General features: G+C 45.8%; 1 long non-coding RNA gene across 2 annotated transcripts; it reads left to right on the forward strand.

Moving 5' to 3' along the window:
• Positions 1 to 2,854: 2,854 nt before the first annotated feature.
• LOC103352339 (uncharacterized) lies at positions 2,855 to 13,642 on the forward strand. 2 transcript variants are annotated; one of them, XR_519813.5, is made up of 4 exons: positions 2,855 to 3,932; positions 4,240 to 4,388; positions 6,516 to 6,656; positions 8,625 to 8,862. It is a non-coding gene; the product is annotated as an uncharacterized LOC103352339 (long non-coding RNA). The 2 variants fall into 2 exon arrangements; XR_016224499.1 differs by lacking the exon at positions 8,625 to 8,862 and adding an exon at positions 13,510 to 13,642 and having other exon boundaries at positions 3,809 to 3,932.
• Positions 13,643 to 15,207: the final 1,565 nt, after the last annotated feature.

Below are 15,207 nucleotides of genomic sequence, written 5' to 3' on the forward strand. Positions count from 1 at the left end.
AATGCAGCAAAGTAACCATTAAGCTCAACCCTCTTACCTGGCTTGACAGAGCCTGCCTGGTCTGTGTCCTGTGGGTGGTTTGCTTGTCTCCCTCTCCTGACCCCTTGGCTCTTTACACCGTAGTAATATCAGATGACAGGTAGCTGTCTAGCTCTGGGGTACAGTTTCAGATGTCTGGGCTTTGGGGCAAGTTTTACAAATGTCTGCTCAGACGCTACTCTTCCAATGCCCCATTTGGGAACCTGTTTGGTGAGACCCTGTCTCCGAAATCATCCTGGTGTCAGCCTTTGCCACTCTGGTCCTCTTCTGTGATTGGTGCCTTGGGATCCTGTATCTTAGCGATCTCCAGGCATATTTCTTATAGTGTGTACTTGGGGAAACGCCGTCCAAAGAGATGTTTCCCCCAATGTGTTCTGTCAAGAACATAAGTCAAGAGCATGCCGCTAGCTGGAAACTTCTCACAGAGATTCATTGTGGCCACTGTCATTTTAAAGTCTCCAGAGAGGCCAAGAGTGAAGAAGGCTTTTCACTTTTTTTTAAAAGACTTATTTATTTTATTTTAAAGGCAGAGTCACAGAGAGAAAGAGACAGAGAAAGAGAGGTCTTCCATCTGCTGGTTCACTTCCAAAACGGCTGCAATGGCCAGAGCTAGGCCGAACCAAAGCCAGGAGCCAGGATCTTCTTATGGGTCTCCCACGTGGGTGCAGGGATGCAAGCACTTGGGCCATCTTCCACTGTTTTCCCGGGCCATAGCAGAGAGCTGGATTGGAAGTGGAGCAGCTAGGACTTGAACCGGTGTCCACAGTGCTGGCCCCAAGGCTATTCACAGTTAACTCAATGTTCCCCAGTGTTTCAATGAAGCCCTCCTTCTCATTAGCAGTTACCAGCAGCTCTTCCCCCGAGGTGGGAGTTCAGAGAGGGCAGGAACTGGGATAGAAATCAGCATTTTTGACCATACTGGCACTGGTTAATTTGCAACAGGTGAGAGTGGTGGGCAGCTTTCTGACTTGGTTTCTCTGGGTTCCACTCCCGGCTTCAGCTCCTGGTTTCAGGTTCCCGCTAGTGCAGACCCACTGAGACAGCACTGATGGTGCAAGCAGTCGGGTTCCTCCTCTCACGTGGGAGACCTGGATTGAGTTTCTACATCTGGGCTTGAGCTCCCCAGCTGCTGTGGCATTTGAGTGAAGTAGTGGTGGGAGCTGTCTTGTCTCTCTGTTGATCTCTCTTTTTCAAATAAAAAATAAATAAAATTTAGCTGCTAGGGTGGGCTCAATTGTGCAGTGGGTTAAACACTGCTTGGGACACCCACAGAGTTGGTTTGAGTCCTGGATCCTTAGCTTCCTGTTCAGCTTTCTGCTAATGTGCCTGGGAAGGCAGAGAATGATGGCCCAAGTACTTAGATCCCTGCTACCCATGTCGGAGACATGGACAGAGTTCCAGGCTCCTGGCTTTTGCCTAGCCCAGTCCCAGCTGTTTTGGGCATTTGGGAAATGAACCAGCAGATGGAAGTGAAATTGGACAAGACCCCCTAAAATTTACACTGAAATATGGCCCCTTAAAGTTCCCTAGAAATGCTATCTGCGGTGCCACATGCGCTACCGGAATTTGGGGTGCCTTACGATTTCACCACGGACTTATTACTAAATCCCTGATATTAATAAGCCCAAGAGGGTTCTTGCCTAATATTTAGAGAAGAATTCTAAATACCGGCACAGATAAACGAGGCAGCATGGTGCATTTTAAGCTTTTATTTAGTGCAAGACGTATCTAGGAAAGGGAAGGCTTTAGTTCAGGTAGGAGAGAGGGGAAAGTCTGGAAACTGGAGTAGCGTCCACACCACTCAGAGAGCAGGCCACAGCCACGTGCAGCAAGCACCTGGAGCTGCTATCCGCCGCTTATCCACTGCTTATCACCGGCAAGAACCCTCTTGGATAGCATTTCTAGGGAACTTTAAAGGGCCACATTTCAGTGTAAATTTTAGTGGGTCTTGTCCAAATTCAGAAGATTCTCTCTCTCTCTCTCTCTGCCTTTCAAATCAATCTTAAAAATAAAATAAAAATCCAGCTATTGTTTTTATTTACTATTCTTGTTGTCCATCATTTTTCTCTATCCTTGCCTTATGAACTCCAGATCACTTAAATTGTCACATTGCTTATTGAGGCACTTTTTTTTTTTTTTTTTTGACTGACAGAGTTAGTGAGAAAGAGAGAGAGAGAGAGAGAGAAAGAGAGAGAAAGGTCTTCCTTTTTCCGTTGATTCACCCCCCCCCCCCCCCCAAATGGCCGACACAGCCTGCGCACTGCGTTGATCCAAAGCCAGGAGCCAGGTGCTTCCTCCCGGTCTCCCATGCGGGTGCAGGGCCCAAGGACTTGGGCCATCCTCCACTGCCTTCCCGGACCACAGCAGAGAGCTGGACTGGAAGAGGAGCAACCGGGACAGAACCGGCACCCCAACCGGGACTAGAACCCTGTGTGCCGGCGCTGCAGGCAGAGGATTAGCCAAGTGAGCTGAGACACTTTTTAAAAAAGATTTTTTTATTTATTTGAGAGGCAGAGTTACAGAGAGAGGCATAGACAGAGAGAGGTCCATCTGCTGCTTCACTCCCCAGATGGCCACAAAGTCCTGAGCTGGGCCAATGCAAAGCTAGGAGGCAGGAGCTTCTTTTGGGTCTCCCATGTGGCTGCAGGGGCCCAAGCACTTAAACCATCTTCAGCTGATTTCCCAGGAGCATTAGCAGGGAGCTGGATCAGAAGTGAAGCAGCTGGGACTCAAACAGGCACCCAGATGGAATTCTGGTGCCACGGGCAGATGCTTAACCTACTATGCCACAGCATGGGCCCCGACAGTTGTATTTTTTTTTTTTTTTAAAGAATCTTTTTACTTCTCTCTGGTCTTCAGTAGCTTTAGGCTGTGGATCATTTCTATCAGTTTGTCTTCTAGTTTATTTATTTATTTTTTTTGTTTTGCATTGTTCAATTGGCTCTCAAGTCCCTTCAAGCTTTTATAATAAAATACTATTAACTGGGTATCATAAACAAGAAAAATTTATTATTCACAGTTCTGGGGCTGGAAGTTCAAGGACAAGGTACTGGCAAATTTAGTATCTGGTGAGGGCCTATTCTCTGGTTCCTGAGTGGCTATCTTTCACTACGTCCACACACGGGGGAGAGGGAAGAAAGGCAGCTGGAGTGCCTTTTATTTATTTATTTAAGATTTATTTCATTTATTTTAAAGAGTTACAGAGAGAGGTCAAGCCAGAGAGAGAGGTCTCTCATTCTGTTGATTCACTCCCCAAATGACCGCAATGGCCAGAGCTGAGCTTATCCAAAGCTAGGAGTCTGGAGTTTCTTCCAGGTCTCCCATGTGGGTACAGGGGCCCAAGGAATTAGACCGTCGTCTACTGGTCTCCCAGGCCATAGCAGAGAGCTGGATCAGAAGTAGAGCAGCCGGGACTCAAACCAGTGCCCATATGGGATGCTGGCACTGCAGAAGGCGGCTTTACCCGATACGCCACAGCACCAGCCCCAGTATATAATCTTTGTTTTTAAGGTGTGGTCCTTCTTAGGTTTTAATGGATAACTCAAGGTATTGAACAAACACTTCCTGCTTGGTGGGATTTGAAAGTCAGACTCTGTCTCCTGGAGCTGGACTGTCCACTGTTGGAATCTGCTTGGTTTCTGGGAGCATTGCCATGCGGGTGTGGAAGTTAGGAGTCACCCTAAAACTGAGGGCAACCACCCACAGCTATGCAGAGTCCACCTTTTGTGGCTCCCTCATTCTGAAGATTCTCCCCTCCCCTCAATTTTCAGCTGTTCTGGGAACTCCGAACTCCCACCTCTGACTCTACCCCACTAAGATCACCACTTTCTCCCTGAGTTCTGCTCCCTGTGCTCTTCCAACTTAGAAGGAACCTTGAGAAAACCAGGTAACAGGTAATAGAAATCTCCCTGGGTTTGCTGCCTTCTGATGAAGAGTGACACCTCCTCCAGATTATCCTGATTTCCATCGCTTGTTCTCCAGTGCCTCAAACAATTGTTTTAAATATTTTATTCAGCCTTTATACCTTGTATTGGCAGAGGGGTTAGTTGGAAGCTATGGTACCATTACTTGAGCTGGAACTGACCTAAATATATTTTTTAAAACCTTCAGAGGGTAGGAGAAACTTCTTTAATTGAACCAAGAAGCTCTATAAATATTTTCTCTCCTTATTTAATTCAGCTAATTTTTTAAAAACTCTAGAATCTTTCAGGCTCTACCAAAGAAGCCACGTATTCCCTTTCCCTCCAAGCCAAGTTAAGATTTGGCCGCCACCTCTCAGAACTGGGAATTGATTTAATGATCTCTGATGTTCCTTCCAACCCTCAGAAGATACCAATTTTCTGAATTAGGTATGTACTGTGAAGGTATTTTATTATATAATATTATAGTATACTGATAGCTTTGGTTATAGTGGATATGGATTTGTATGTGTGTGTGTTGTGTCTGCCCAGAGTTCAGTTTTGCTTCTCTTTCTGAGTACCTAGAATTTTATCGTGGGGACATTTCTCTCCCACATGCTTGGATCACATAATTCAGGTGGGACTGCGCTCAGATCAGAGGTGGAACATGCGACTCTGGCTGGGCTGATCAGAGCTTCACATAGCAACAGTCGTAGATGATTGGCTGCCATGTGAGTCTAAACTAGGCAATCCGTGTAATTTTACGTCTTGGTCACAGTAATTGTTTCATTATACCATGATGGAAATGCTGGTAGAAAAAGTGTGTGAATCAGGAACTGTCAAAAGGATCAACTGAAAAGTAGACGTGCTTGTCTATCAGACCTGAAATTGTAAGGAGGTAGACTTGGGATTGCTGGTGCCATCTTGATCTCACAACGGACTGAAAGTTACATGTACAGAAGAGAGCAGAGTCAAGATTTGGAGAACTATTCCTTGCAAATCATCTGAGGGCTTGGATCCCGGAAGCTCTATGCCTGTATATAAATTCTCTTTTTTCCTCACAAGCCAACTTAAATTGGGTTCTCTTTCCCTTAGAACAGAAATAATCTTGACTGGAACATCAGTCAAGACCTCAATGGGGTGTGCCAATTATGGCGCCCAAAGATGAAAAAGGTAGGCTCGGCCACCTCAGATTGTTTTTGGTTGAACACGCTGAAACGAGCCACGTCAATCACCAGGTTCACAGCTGACAGCGTTTCTCTGGCACCCTGCAATCACTCTGCTCCAATTTTCTGGAATAAGTGGAGGCAGGCACTAGATCAACAGCACTGATGATATGTTTGTGTGCTATACATTCTTAACCCATCCGGCAATCAAGCTGTATCTCTCTTCCCAAGAGGACGGAAATTCTGGGGGGATATTAATATTCCGTGTGTTCCCTCTCTGCATCGGCTTCGGTGATTATGCAGCCTCAGTGCCTGTCTCCTGGACGAGAGGTAACCTTTGAGCAATTTGTGGGAGCAGTTACACAATCTAATTTCTGACTGTTCAGGATAAGTGAACTTTAAAGGTGCTTATAATATCAGAAAATTCCACGTGTTGGGTAGAAAACAGTCCTGTTTTTCTTTTCAACTTCCAGCCAAAATTAATCAACAGCATTTTCCAGACATTTTAAAAATAAAGTCCTTGACAGCGCAACAATTTGATTTGCTAAACCTGTTTTTCCTCCTCTAATTGTTATACTGATAAAGACCTTTTGGCACAAATTTCAAACAGAAAAGGTAATTTCAAAGCAGGCTTGTTTTCCCCCCCTTTTTTTTTTCTGTGTGTGATACAGTAGGTTTTCTCCAGGTCACCTACAAAAATCAGAAAGTCTTAGGGATATAAAGATTTTTGACAAGCAGAGAATTGTCACTCTGGACCAGATTAAACCTGCTTTCCTTTCATAATGCCTCATTTCTGCACAGCAGCTAGTCCTGCTTGGCCGTTATCCCCAATCTTAGCTTATTTTGGACCAGATTGGTGTGTCAGTCACTTGTCATTCTTTGTTCCTTGGAGCTACCTCAGTGACCCACGTGTCTCCTTTCTGCTGAACCTGGCCATACATCTGCTCTGACTTCTTCGGTTAGCGTCACAGATCTAGTATTTTGTTGCATTTTTCCCAGGTACATTTACAAGAATCCTTTATTTCTGTCTACTGCAAGGTATTAGCTTAGTCATCGTCGAAGAAGGGAAAGGAGTGAATCACAGATTTCGTCTCTCGGTGGGCGAAGGGCACCTCGTTTCCTGAGACCAGGTGCGGGGCACCGGGGTGGAGCTGTGATAATCAGCCTATGGAGAGGTAGACAGTTTTCTGGTTTTGCTAAAATGGAAAGATCCTGAGGGTAGAGACTGTGGTTGGCGTTCAGTATTCACTAATATCTGGTTTTGCTTTCTTGCATTAGCACATGGGGGTCTAGGTTTTCCAGCCAGGACCATGTGACTGGTCTTGGCCAATAGGATGTGAGAGGAGGTAATTTGTGCCCTGTCTGGATGGTCAGAACTGCATGATTCACCAGTCTACCTTCCTCTGTCCAGGAGCCTGGAGGAGACTTCATGAGGAGGCGCAGAGACACAGCCTTGAAGGAGCCTGGATCGCTAAGTCGCAGCAGGAGGAGAGGCTTCTTGGAGAGTTACCCAGGCCCGCAGGCTACTGCGATCAAAAAATAAACAGTGGTGGTAAGCTACTAAGACTGAGGGGCTGTTTCCTACTACAGAATAGCTTACCTTGCAAAACAATGCAGACATTGTGGACTTAAAAAGTTGAGATATAATTTATAAACAGGGAAATGCTCAGATCTTCACTGTGCGGTCTTGATAAACGCATGTACTTGTGTAGCTCATGCTCATTTAGAGACAAACAGCAAGGCTGTTCCCTGAGGAAGCCCTCTGTGCCCTTCCCCAGGCCCTTCCTTCCAGAAATACCCTCATCGCATTCCTTTTACCGAAGACTGTTTTGCCAGTTGTATGTGTTTGCATAAATGGAATCACACAGTAGGTACTTCTTGTGTCTAGCTTCTTTCATTCTACATAGTTTTTTTTTTTTTTTTGACAGGCAGAGTGGACAGTGAGAGAGAGAGAGACAGAGAAAGGTCTTCTTTTTGCCGTTGGTTCGCGCTAATCCGATGGCAGGAGCCAGGTACTTCTCCTGGTCTCCCATGGGGTGCAGGGCCCAAGGACTTGGGCCATCCTCCACTGCACTCCCTGGCCACAGCAGAGAGCTGGCCTGGAAGAGGGGCAATGGGGACAGAATCTGGCACCCCGACCGGGACTAGAATCCAGTGTGCCGGCACCACAAGGTGGAGGATTAGCCTAGTGAGCCGCGGCGCTGGCCTCTACATAGTATTTTAAAGATTTATCCATGTTGATAGCATGTATTAGCAATTTCCTTTTCTTCCTATTGAGAAGTAGTCCATTATATCTTTTTTTAAAAGATTTATTTATTTTAAAGGCAGTTACAGAGAGGCAGAGGTAGAGAGAGAGAGAGGTCTTTTTTTTATTTTATTTTATTGACAGGCAGAGTGGACAGTGAGAGACAGACAGAGAGAAAGGTCTTCCTTTTCCGTTGGTTCACAATGGCTGCTGCGGCTGGTGCACCACACTGATCCAAAGCCAGGAGCCAGGTGCTTCTCCTGGTCTCCATAAGGGTGCAGGGCCCAAAGACTTGGGCCATCCTCCACTGCACTCCCTGGCCACAGCAGAGAGCTGGCCTGGAAGAGGAGCAACCGGGGCAGAATCCGGCGCCCCAACCAGGACTAGATCCCAGGGTGCCAGTGCCGCAGGCGGAGGATTAGCCTATTGAGGTGTGGCGCTGGCCTGAGAGAGAGGTCTTCTATCTGCTGGTTCACTCTCCAGTTGGCTGCAAGAGCCGGAGCTGCACTGACATGAAGCCAGGAGCCAGGAGCTTCCTCCAGGTCTCCCATGAGGGTGTAGGGGCCCAAGGACTTGGGCCATCTTCTACTGCTTTCCCAGGCCATAGCAGAGAGCTGGATTGGAAGTGGAGCAGCTGGAATTTGAACCGGTAGCCATATCAGATGCTGGCACTGCAGACAACAGCTTTACCCGCTATGCCACAGTGCCGCCCCTATTATATCATTTTTAAAAAATATTTATTTTACTTATTTGAAAGAGTCACAGAGGAGGAGAGTTAGAGAGATCTTCCATTTGCTGGGTCACTCCCTGAATGGGTGCAAGGGCCAAGGCTGGGCCAGGCCAAAACCATAAACCCAGAACTCCATCTGGGGATCAGGGGCCCAAGCGCTTGAGTCATCTTCTGCTGCCTCCCCAAGCACCTTAACAGGGAACTGGGTCAGAACTCATTTGGGATGCTGGCATTGCAGACTTCAGCTTAATCCATTGTACCACAATGCTAGCTTCTCAATAATTTACCACAGTTGTCCGTACTCTTTTTGATGGATATATAGCTGTTTCTAGTTTGGGGTTATTATCAATGGTGTTTCTAGGAACACCTGTTTATAAGGATTTTTGTGGACTTTTTTTTTTTTCATTTCTCTTGGATAAGTACCTCATTGTAGAATTTCTGGATCTTAAAATGCTTAATTTTGGGGCCGGTGCTGTGGTGTATTAGGCTAAAGCCCTGCCTGTGGCGCCAGTAACCCATATAAGTGCTGGTTTGTGTCTCTGCAGCTCCTCTTCCAGTTCAGCTCTCTGCGATGGCCTGGGAAAGCAGTAGAAGATGGCCCAAGTCCTTGGGCCCTTGCACTCATGTGGGAGACCCGGAAGAAGCCCCTGGCTCATGGCTTCGGATCGGCGCAGCTCTGATTGTTGCGGCCATTGGGGAAATGTACCAACAGATGGAAGACCTTTCTCTCTGTCCTTGTCTGTAACTCTGCCTCTCAAATAAATACATAAAATCTTTTCAAAAGTGCTTAATTTTCTTTAAAATTTAAGAAACTCTCAAACGGTTTTAAAAAAAATATCTGTATCCAGCCGGCGCCGTGGCTCAATAGGCTAATCCTCCACCTTGCGGCGCCGGCACACTGGGTTCTAGTCCCGGTTGGGGCGCCGGATTCTGTCCCGGTTGCCCCTCTTCCAGGCCAGCTCTCTGCTATGGCCAGGGAGTGCAGTGGAGGATGGCCCAGGTGCTTGGGCCCTGCACCCCATGGGAGACCAGGAAAAGCACCTGGCTCCTGGCTCCTGCCAGGATCAGCGCGGTGCGCCGGCTGCAGCGGCGGCCATTGGAGGGTGAACCAGCGGCAAAGGAAGACCTTTCTCTCTCTGTCTCTCTCTCTCACTGTCCACTCTGCCTGTCAAAAAAAAAAAAAAAAAAAATATCTGTATCACTTACAATTCCACTATCAACATATGAAGGTTCTGGTTGCTCCATACCCTCTTTGCCACTGGGAGATGTCAATCTTTCCTGCATTTATCACCACTTTAGTGGGTGCATAGTGCTGTCTCATTGTAGTTTTGATTTTTGCTTCCTCGATGACCTATAATGCTGAGATTTTTTTTATTTGCCCGTTGGACATTTGTATATCCTCATTTAAGACACGTGTGTCCATACTTTTTGCTGTTTTAAAAAGCTGGGTAATTTGTTCTTTATAATTGAGTTGTAGAAAATACTTCCATAGTCAGATACTATGTGATTGTTTTTCCAAGGCTTTAGTTTGGCTGATTATTTTCTTAACAATCGTTTTTTATAACAATATGGCTTTTATTTTGATGAGATCCGATAGGTAAGTTTTTTCGTTTATATAAAGTTAGTGCATTTTGTGTCTTTACCAAGGTCATTTTCTCCTAGAAGCATTATGTTTTTGTCTTCAAACTGAGATTTATTTTGAATTAGATTTATTCAACCTGAGATTTACTTGAATTTATTTTGAATTTTTGTATAGTGTGAGGTAGCATTCATGGGTTGTTTTATTTTTCTATATGCTATCTAGTTGTAACAATTTTTTGAAAAAAATTTTCCTTTTCCCACTGAAATGCTTTGGTAGCCTAGTCAACAATCTGTTGATTTTGTGTATGTATGGGTCTATTTTTGGACTCTTTATGTTCCAATGATATATTTGTTTATTCTTTTAAAAATGACTTATTTATTTGAAAGGTAAAGTGAAAGAGAGAAAGAGAGAGGAAGATCTTCATCCACTGATTCACTCCCAACATAGCTGCAACGGCCAGGGCTGGTCCTGTAGGAAGCCAGCAGACCAGAACTCCATCTGGGTCTCCCATGTGGGTGGAAGGGCCCAAGCACTTGGACCAACCTTTGCTGCTCTCACAGGTGCATTAACAGGGAGCTGGATGGGGAGCAGGGCCAGGACTTGAACTGGCACTCCTGTGTGGGATGCTTGCTGTCACAGCATCTTAACCCTCTCTGCCACAGTGCCAGCCACTCTATCCATTCTTTAACAGAAGGCACATTTTCTTCATTACTATGCCTTTATTTATTTATTTATTTTTATTATTATTATTTTTTTGACAGGCAGAGTGGACAGTGAGAGAGAGACAGAGAGAAAGGTCTTCCTTTTGCCGTTGGTTCACCCTCCAATGGCCGCCGCAGCTGGCGCACTGCGGCCGGCGCATCGAGCTGATCTGAAGCCAGGAGCCAGGTGCTTCTCCTGGTCTCCCATGCAGGTGCAGGGCCCAAGGACTTGGGCCATCCTCCACTGCACTCCCGGGCCACAGCAGAGAGCTGGCCTGGAAGAGGGGCAACCGGGACTGAATCCGGCACCCCGACCGGGACTAGAACCCGGTGTGCTGGCGCCGCAGGCAGAGGATTAGCCTATTGAGCCGCGGTGCCGGCCCATTACTATGCCTTTATAATAAGTCTTGAGGTTAGATTGAACAGATCCTCAAGCTTTTATTCAAGGGTGTTTTGTTAATCTTGGTCCTTTGCATTTTCAAATAAAATTTGTAGTCAGTTTTCTTTTTTCAACTTTCAGGAGGCTGCCTGGAGCCCCTCTGGGAGTGCTTCGGGCCTGTATATTACTTTGAGGAGAATCGCATCTTAACAACATTAAGTCTTCCAATCCAGGCTGACAGTATGGTCTTTCCAATCGCTTAAGGTTTCTTTAATTTCTCTTAGCAATGTTTTTGCAGCTTTCAGTATATAAGTCTTGCACATGTTTGTGGACTTCACTCCTAAGTATGTTGTATTTTCAATACAATTTTAAAATAGACTGTTTCACTGGAATGATTTTTTCACGTTAATATTTCTTTCAGAATTCCATGCTCTTAGGCTTTTACACGTGATGCTTTTCCTTGGCTTCTGTCACTTTGCTATGCTGTTATCCCACAGCCACCTACCCCCCTTTCTCTCCTAGTATTCAATGAAATCTTGTTTTTGCATCAACACTTTCCTACGCTGATGAAACACTTCTAATTACTGTGCTCTTGTAGCTCCTCCCCACCTCTCTTCTCCATTCATGCGTCCTCTGTTTAAGCATTCATGAATCAGACCAGTGAATCAGACGTGACTCCTGTCCTCAAGAAACTTAAGTTGTAGGAGAGGAGATAAATAAATAACTAGCAGAAAACACACAGTGGCAACTGATAGTTATAAACAGAATGTAACGGACCTTTGCCTGGAGGCAGAAGGTGAGATCAAGGAAAATTTCCTGGAGGACTTCTGAGCTGTGATGAGCTTTATTGTCCTATTGTGCTACAAGGCTCTCAGGCATTACCTGAATTCGTGCTTCGTGATGGCAGGGAGCATGGCCTCCTAGTGGGTTTGTTGTTCAATACGGCAGGTACGATTCGAACTTTAGTGTACCTGAGAATCACGTGGGATGCTCATATTCCAGGCTTGGCCTGGGAATTTTGATTAAGCAGGTCTGTGGAAGGGCCTTCGGTGATTCCATTGCAGATGGTCAGCTGAAAAGCACCCCTCTGGTGACTGGCATATATTTGAGCACACAATTGGTATTGAGAGAATAGTAGCTTGGTTTACAACTAGATCTAAATAGCATCATAGCTATCTGCAAAGGGGACAAGAGCCTTAGGAAAAACCTTGTGATATCTTCAGCGCGCAGGATGCTGCTTCCTGTGGCGAACGTTTCTGATGAAGCCTCTGTTTCCTTTTTCTTTCTTTTTTTCTTTCTGCTTAGAAGTTTCTTACTGCCATTTGGTGTGAAATGGCCTTACAAATTCTGCTCTCTGCTTTTGCAAAGACCTCATCTCTCTTGGGTTCTTCCCATCCTGGTCCTCTCCCTGCTGGAATATTCCTTTCGGTTTCCACTGTCCTTGTTTCTCCCAGAATGAGGCTATCTACCTCAGCTATATTCCTGCAATGTTCACTCAAGAGGAAAAAATCCATTTTCATAGCAGAAGAAAATCCCCTACTTGCTGTATTCTCGACTATTCCAGCTGTTCCCTTGATTGGGAACGCACACCTCAGACTTCTGGGTGACATACGGTCCGTGTAGATCGGTTGTTATGACAACTATATTTTGTTTCATACAAGGCTTTCTCCGGCAACTCTTTACAAGGCCTAATTCTGCATTGTGCTCTGCACGCTAATGTATAGTATATAGCAGACTGTAGTTCTCCAAGACACCTTAGATCAAGGGTCTTGAATTTCAATGATAATAGCTTCTTCAGAGCCAAGCGAATTGCAGTTCAACTATATAGCTACTGTTTAATCTCCCAAATGAGACAGAGAGAGGCCAGGTAGGACATTTTTCATAAGCAAAAAGGTTTTAAACCTTGAATGTAGACTTTAAAAACTTGCATATATTTCAGGTAACTGGTACTTGGCTGCTTTATAATGAAAGGTCTCCTCAATAAATATTCCAGTGCAGCTCAAACTAATCTTAGGGAAGCTGGGGGGAGCGCCACTCGACCGTGAAGAGTTCGTTTTGGCAAAAGGATGGGTCCGAGGGGCTCCCCCGCATAACTGAGTTACTTATTTGTGTTTAGCTCCTATAATAGGCTTGGGAATCAGTGCTCTAGCAGATTTTTTTTTTCTAGGATACACCAGGGAATGAACTGTGGCTACGTAAACAAACTGAGAAATAATGTGCCGTCGCTCTGGCCGCGGGACCTGTCGTGTTCACACACCTTCCTGACAGGCTCTTCCCTGTCCGTGGCTCCTCGCTCCAACACTGACCCATAATTCTGAGCCATGGCTGGAGGCCGCTTGATAAAGACAAGCCTAGGAGGTTCACTGAACATGTCCATCAGCAAGAATTGTTGACACATGGGTGACTTAAATCAGGTCCCAAATGTTATCTCTGCTGGCCAGAGGCTGTTGACCATGGAGCTCTAGTTTCTCCTCTCCCCAGCTGTCATGGGTTGTTGTTGGTGTGTGTGTGTGTGTGTGTGTGTCTGTATGCACACAGAGGGACGGGGGAAGATGGTCCCTCCAGGCACTGACAGCCTGTGCCTGGTTTGAGTTAAGCTCAGTGGGCTGGGGAGTGGCGAAGCTGACAGTGGCAGGGCTGCTGCCTTTAGCTCTGCATTGGGCCAACCACCGCGATTCCAGCAGTAAACCCAGAGGTGCGGCCAATCCGTCACTCCTGACAACCTCACCCTCACACCAATACCTAACTTCACTTCCTGCCTTCTTTAGGCTCCTTCTCCAGATGACAATGATGATTTTGAGCGCTAGCTCAGGAACCACCACCTCCAGGAAGACTTCCAGAATGTGTGGCACACTTTGTACCCTCCACTCCTGCCTCTTTTTGGATGGATCACTCTCTTTGGTGAGTACGTGTGTGGCTCTGTAAGCCCTTCTGGAGTGTCCACTGGAATGGTAGCACCTGATACTCAAAAACATGAACCTGGGAGCAGTCAGACTGAGGATTCATTGTCAGCTGTGCCAAAGTCCTGGCTAGGGGATTTGAGACGTTACTCTACTCTTCCCAAACTCAACTTTCTTATCAGTAAAATGGAAAGTATAATTCTTTATACTTCCCTTGGAGGCTTGCTCAAGGGTTTATACACAGTATTTGTAAAGTATCCAACTGAGGACCTACTTATAGTATGTGCTAATTCAATGTCATTGTGATATTTTTTGTTTATTAAGCAAAAATGTGTCCAGCTCTACGACAGCTGCAGAGAGGGTTTTTGCTTTGAAGAAGTGTACAGGCTACTGGGGAGCACAGGTAAACACAACACCAAAATTCTATGGACCGCAGTTCAGTGAAGTAACTGTGATAGTGGGGCTGCCTCATCCCACCATCAGCTTGGATATGCCCGTCCATACCACTGGGCCATACATTGCTGAAGAGAAGAGGCCATATATTCACCTGATTGGGTTTGCCCACGTCCCTGGAAATGGCAATTATATTAAATCACAGCTGGGACCAGCACTGTGGTACAGTGGGTTAAGCCACAGCCTGTGATGCCAGAATCCTATATGAGCACCAGTTCGAGACTCAGCTGCTCCACTTGTGATCCAGCTAACCTGCTGTTGTGCCTGGGAAGGCAGCAGAAGATGGCTTAAGAGCTGGGGCCCCTGCCATCCATGTGAGAGACCTGGATGGAGTTCCAGGCTCTTGGCTTTGGGCTGGCCCAGGCTCTGCCATTGCGGCCATTTGGGAAGTGAATTAATGCAGGGTAGACCTCTTTCTCTCTGTTTCTCTCCCTCTCTCTGTAACTCTGCCTTTCAAATGAAGAAATTAATGCTTAAAATTACAACACAGCTATTTATTGAATTCAAGACAGGGAACTGGGCTTTTGCTCATCTTTCTGTGTTTCTGCAGGAGCCCATCTCTTTCCACCTCCACGAGTTACAGGTAGCACTGAGTAAGTTCTCAAGGGCACCTGCAATAAAGATGAGGTTTAAAGTTCCGGATTGTCCTGAGCAGATGACCATGTTGGATGGCAGGGAAGGTCCCTGGTGGGTGCTGTGCCAAGTCAAGTTGACTCACTGCCCTTCTCTCTGCCAAGGTCAACACTGTGGACAAGTGATTTCCAGGAGCGGGGAGGCCTCTGGGGACTCTTACCCTGGTGGGTAGTTACTTAAGGTTTTACGAGCATGGCTTGATTAATTAGCTCCTGAAAGGACAGTAGTTATTCCCGGAGAGGCTATTAGGAAGCACCTATGTTATTTGGTCCTTGCAAGAAACGATTAACTGAAATTCACACTCTGCAAAATAATTAACCAAGAACAGTGACACTACATTATGCAGTCATTTTGAAGAAAAGGTCTCTTAGATTGCAACTTAAAACTTTAAATTATTTTGGAGACTAGCTTTGGCTTTTAGATAGATTATAATAAAAGCAAATTATTGTACATTTTAATAACCAGCTTCTTTGGAAAAGG

This window comes from Oryctolagus cuniculus, chromosome 18 (assembly GCF_051225735.1).
Source record: "Oryctolagus cuniculus isolate XC-2025 breed Fujian yellow rabbit chromosome 18, ASM5122573v1, whole genome shotgun sequence".
Taxonomy (NCBI): domain Eukaryota; kingdom Metazoa; phylum Chordata; class Mammalia; order Lagomorpha; family Leporidae; genus Oryctolagus; species Oryctolagus cuniculus.